Source organism: Merops nubicus, unplaced genomic scaffold (assembly GCF_000691845.1).
Source record: "Merops nubicus isolate BGI_N331 unplaced genomic scaffold, ASM69184v1 scaffold16132, whole genome shotgun sequence".
In the NCBI taxonomy this organism is placed as follows: Eukaryota; Metazoa; Chordata; class Aves; order Coraciiformes; family Meropidae; genus Merops; species Merops nubicus.
In genome coordinates this window covers 34,545-40,236 of record NW_008595395.1, presented here as the reverse complement: position 1 = coordinate 40,236, position 5,692 = coordinate 34,545, and the positions used below count along the sequence as shown (strand labels likewise).

The following is a 5,692-nucleotide window of genomic DNA, read 5'->3' as shown; positions in this document are numbered from 1 at the left end:
GTAGGGAAAAGTGACCTTAATGAAAAGCTTCTCTATTAGTACCTATGTTTGAAAGCTCCTGATGACCTTGGTTCCTCGTATGCAGGGAACAGAGCAGAAAGTTTCTGCTTTCATCATGTGTTGCTACATACAGGCTCAATTTACCTCATTAAATACTACAATGTGACCATGAAACACACAATCACATAAATAAAGATCGTCTTGTTCTCTGCCCTCAATAACTATAGAGCCAAGAACTTGGCAGAAGACTTAGCTCTAACCCTTCTTGACCTTTAATACTTCATCCTGCAACTATATTATAGCTGGTAGTAACTCCCATGGGAGGAGAAACACTAGTGATTTTCTCTTTATGGACATTCAAGGGGAATATCCTTTTTCAATAACTGTAAATTTAAGTATAAACCTCAGTTTGTTATACTTTAAAATACTGATGAATCTCTCTTACTATTTGCATTCAAATGTCTTCCTGCAAATTCACCAAATCTTTTTCAAATGTTTTAGAATGTAATTCATGTGTTGTAATGAGCTTCTCCACCACCATAAGCTGTTTTTCAGGCAAGTCTGGCTTGGAGAAATGGCACATTAAATGCTTTAAAGATTATTTTGAAGGAGAGAAATCAGGTTCACTTGTTGCCAGATGAATAGTCTGTTTGAGAGATGAACAGATAGATTCTATTAATGTATACTGACACAAACTAGTATCCCACCATCATGCTATTATGTAATTTTCTTTTTAATTTGTTCAGAAAATAATACATTGTTTTAAGCATACCCTTAAAAAACAAGCATCTAGATATTACGGGGTTCTTTGTTTTTTTGAGTTTGTTGGTGTGTTTTGGTTTGGTTTTTTGGGTAGCTGGACAAACTCACCATAAATGTTAAAACTACTATAACATTTGACAGAGCTATGACAGAATGTCCTTTTGCTGTACTACAGGTATACCAAACTCCTGTGCTATGAGTGCATAGGCATGAATCAGGATGCTGTTTTGCCAATGACCAGGCCCAACAAAAATGATACAGCCAGCAGGAAGATGAACCAATATGCAGACTGTATTGTAGACAAAAATGTTACTATATGAATGACCTCCGGGGGTATAAACAGGTCAACAAGCTCATACATGATCGATGCCACCCCCAACGATCCCACAAATGACACGACTCGGGCCACAACAGGTGGTACAGAGACCCGAGGTTGCCCACAGTTGGCATGGGAAACAGCCAGACCAGCAAGCTGAACTCCTAACAGAAAGGTACCCACATAGTGACTCTCACCCGATCGGCCCGTGTTCACAAAGGTCTTAAGCAGACTGGGGCCCAGCTCCAGGGAGAGTCAGGAGGTCTGCCCTGAACCAGGAAGCTCTGTAGAGTGCACTCCACAGACAGACACTCCTGACTCCCTGCAAGTGGTCCCAGCTTTTATCCCCAAGCAGACACCTGACCTTTGTCAACTCAGTGCGGGACCCCTGGGGCTCATTTCCCTTACGGCTCTCCCTGCAGGGCTGGCTGCACCCTGGGGGGGAAGCTATAAGGCAAACTCACCACCTCTTTATGAAGGGCTGTGGGAATCACCCAAATGTCAGCCTTAATTTGGGGCTTGGGGTTCAAACCCCAGCATTTCAGATGCTCAGAAGGAAGGAAAGGTCAAAATTTATTAAGTGAAGCAACAGGCAGAAGCTGGCTGATATTATCTACTCTTTCTTTTTTTGCCACAAGAGATTCTTTGTTTCAGCAACCACTTTGGATTATCTGTCTAATTCAATGTATTTCTGCAGTAATTCCTGTAGTACTTGTCAGCATCTCTTTGAATGAACACTCTCAATGCCCTTCTTCACTGGGACCAGATATAATGCAGTAGGCTTTCCAACAGTTCTGAGAAAAGTTACCTCTGAACATATTCCTGCAGCTATAACTGATGGCTATAACAGGACTTGTACAGGTTACTACTATCACCATCACCTTAAGCAGCACTTAGCAGACATTCCTGAGTGCAGCTTTGACAGGACAGCCAAGAACTAGTATAGCACCAAATCTGGAAAGGCCACAAATCCTTCTCCCTGCATTTTAGGGGTCTCACAGTATGTATGCTAACATACACAGACCCAGGTTATACTGTTGTTATGATGTCTGCTAATGGAACAGCACAGCAGGTACTAGTCTATACAGATACTGACATGAACCTAGTCTCATTCATCAAGGTTGCTAAAAGGATAGGAGCATTAAATAAAAATAAAAATTAAATAAAAAGTGTCCTAATGCTTTTTGCAAAGCCATCAGCATGGGGAGATAATCCAATGTGACAGACACAAACACTGAAAGCCGATCTACAGAGCCAGAAGTTTTTTCCCTTCGCCCTGTCTTTTGTTTGCTATTCATACAGCATAACTGTCTGTCAACTCTGGATTCTTACTTTCTTTGCCTTGTACTTTTTAATCTTGCCAAAGGCCCTGTTCACATTAACCTAATCAGTTTCTCCTCCAAATGTGATTCAAAAAGCCTAAACCCCCCTGATTTTCCCTGCACTGAAGCAAGAGAAATAAAAGCTGAACTGAAAGAATTTAAGCTAGAACGATATCCAATTATTAAACTCGAATACCCACCTCAAGCTTTCATTTCTACACTGCCCACACAGAAGATAATCTGTGCACTTCCAGCAGCGTAAAAGGTATTTTACAGATCATTAACTGTCACTATAGTCTTGGAAAAACACTGCACATGAACAAAAGAAAGGACAGAAAGAGACTGCGATTTAATAAAAACTCCAAACAAAATTTAGCACTTGCAAAGTTTTGCACTTTGCAAGCAAATTTCTCCATGGTTTGTAATAAATTAAAGGCAGTTTTCAATTGCAATTAATTTTCCAAATGATTACTGAGATCATTGCTTGGCCTGCAGAACGGCAGCACAATCCCAAGCTGTAGAGGTGGCACACCTTTTGCAAAGTTATCCATCTTTCAGCCCCAAAAGAGGACAATTGTTACTGACGCCATCATTCCTGACAGAGCTTTATCCAACCTGTTTTTAAAACAGGATTCTGCAACCTCTCCAACGTATATCAATACTTCCCAACCTAAATCCTTTCACTGCAATTTAAGTATCATGTTACTTTTCTTATGCAAAGTGAGGACAATGAACAGCCTGTACACCTCCTCAACACACCTGCCATTTGTAGATTTCAAATGCAGTTATTTTCAGTTTTCTGTTGCCTAGGCCAAGTATTTCTGACTCCTTCCATTACGCTGGAGACACTGTGTGTGCCAGGCTTGTGATCATTATTTTCTGACGAACTTTCTCTAGTAGGCCAATGTGAAGCATGCTACAAAAAATTGGGCTGGTATTCTACATAAAACAGGATTGCTTCACACATCTTATAGGTCATAATCCTGCTTGTACATCCCTCTTTGACGCTGGACTTTTCAACGGAGGAAAACACATATGATTCTGTTCATCTTTTCATTCAGTACAATACCCAGATCATTAAGGCACAGCTGCATAAGCTGTTTTTATCCTCATGCTATGTTTCTGCAGCTGGTTTTGCCCAGTTGTAGTACTTCCACATGCCCATAGGGAGCCACCACTTGCTTGCAATACAAAGAATTAGTCTGAAGACAAAGCATCACTTTGAATCCTAATCCTGTCCTTCAGCATGCCTGCAGCACCTCTCAGTTTTAGGTCAACTGCAGGTGTTAACTGTCAAGGTCAAGTTCAGTAACGAAGTCCTTAACTAAAGAACTTAACAGTAAAAAAAACAAAACAAAACAAAAAAAAAAAACCAACAGGAAATAATCTGGTGTATACCACTGTGGTTTGTTTGTGTGTGTTTTTTTTTTTTTTTTAATTGTATCTATTTATTTATTTTTATTTTGACAGTGCAATGTCCATAACTAGTCTGGGAATTGAGCTTTATAATTTTCCAGACAGCTCTGCAATTTCACTGACAGCATTTATTTCAGGGCATAACTCTCCTTGTTTATCAGCTTATTAGAATGGCACAAAACTATCAAAAGGTTCACTTAAATTATGAGGCATCAACAGATCCTCTCCTCTGTTCACAAGGTCTGTCACCCTATCAAAGGAGGAAATTATATTTGCTTTGATATTGTTTGTTCTTGAGTCAGCTCTTACTCATCATCTGTCATCTTCCCTCAGCTTTCAAACAGCACAGCAATCATTTCTTTCAGTATTTTTAGAGAAAGTAAGGGTAACCTGACAGAGAAAAATAAAAGTAACTTCCCTTGTTCTTCCCTTCTTACTTTTCCAAGAGTAGTATTGTGTTTGCCATTCTCCACTCTGTCATCTCACCTGCACCTCATCATTTCTGAAAATAACAGCACTGAGATCATCTCAGAAACCGACTGAAGCAAACTACAAGATGTTTCGCCAGGCCTCTACCAATTTAAAATAATTTCAAAAAACCAAACACTTGAACATACTTCATCCTAGGAGGTGAGACACTGTCCTCTGGATGTGCTCCAGTGGCTGCAGAGAAGGTTAAGGCACCTAGCTAAAAGCTTCTAAAGCTAAAGTTAAAAGACACAAACCCTAAACTCCATGCTCTGCTGTACTAATTTTTCACTAACTATGTAGGTAGCCAATGTCTGACTTAACTAGCAACGTGGGTTCACATGCTGGTAAAAATTACAAAAAAGCCTTATCTTCCTGATCTCATTAGTTTGATGGTTTGTAAGAAACAACAAAATCCCTCTGACATTGCTCTGATTCTTTTTCCTCTTTAACATGATTATTTTACCATGTCTTTTTCTTACACCACCCAGTTCTTACCTTAGGATACACAACCAAGTTTTGTTGCCCAATACATTTCTCCTTTCCTTCATGGTTATCTTAATAAGTTGAGCTATAAAACCCCCTATTACCATACCAATCAAGTGAGTTATTCTTCCAAGTATACACTGAGTAAATCTCTTTGAACATCTAACATCTCTTTTTGTTTATTCACTTGGTATCCTGCATTAGAATATTGTTTCTCTGGTTTTCAGCGCTGTGACCTGCTACCCTCCTCCTCCCTTCCCTATGTTCAATATTCCAACTGTGAGAAATGTGGTATCCCCTTTTGTTTTGCCTCCCACCACAGAACAGTCTACTTGAGCTAATAGAGACATCATAAATACAGCCCTCTCGCTTTACACAGAAATGGTTTCACTGTAAATACAGAAAAAAAGGCAAGGATAGAAAGATGGTTTGAAGTGCTTCAAGTCACAATTTTTACATCTCTTTCCTTACAAGTCCACCTGCCATGGTGGCATGTCAGAACATACGGGGCTCACTTGTTCTGTTTTGTTAATTTTGAATTACTTTATTCTTACTTTTATGTCTTCGTAACGTTACTAGACTGTCACTGGCTGATTTTCTGTCATTTTCAGAGCACTTCCCACCAACAGCTTAGTACCTGTGACGCGGCTTTCTTTAGAAAGCAAGTTAGTTTGAAACTGGCTTGAAACTGTGTGAAGGACCGAGCCATGAATGTTTGTCTCAAAGATAGCCTTGGATGGAGGACTGGACGTGTGGAGGAGCTGTGCGAGCTGGGCAGAACATGTCTGGGCATGCACCATGCTGAGAGGAGCCAAATACGTGTGTGTGAGTCACGGGCCATTACCCCCAGGGCACACCGCCAGCCTGCCCCCTCCCCCACCCGGGGAGGTGCAGCGCGGGTGTGCAAATGGGACAAGGCCCG

At 40.5% G+C, this 5,692-nt stretch overlaps 1 protein-coding gene across 1 annotated transcript in view; it reads right to left on the bottom strand.

Moving 5' to 3' along the window:
* The window catches only part of SYTL5 (synaptotagmin-like 5), a 51,521-nt gene that overhangs the window by 37,550 nt on the left and 8,279 nt on the right, over nt 1-5,692 (bottom strand). The window lies entirely within an intron of this gene.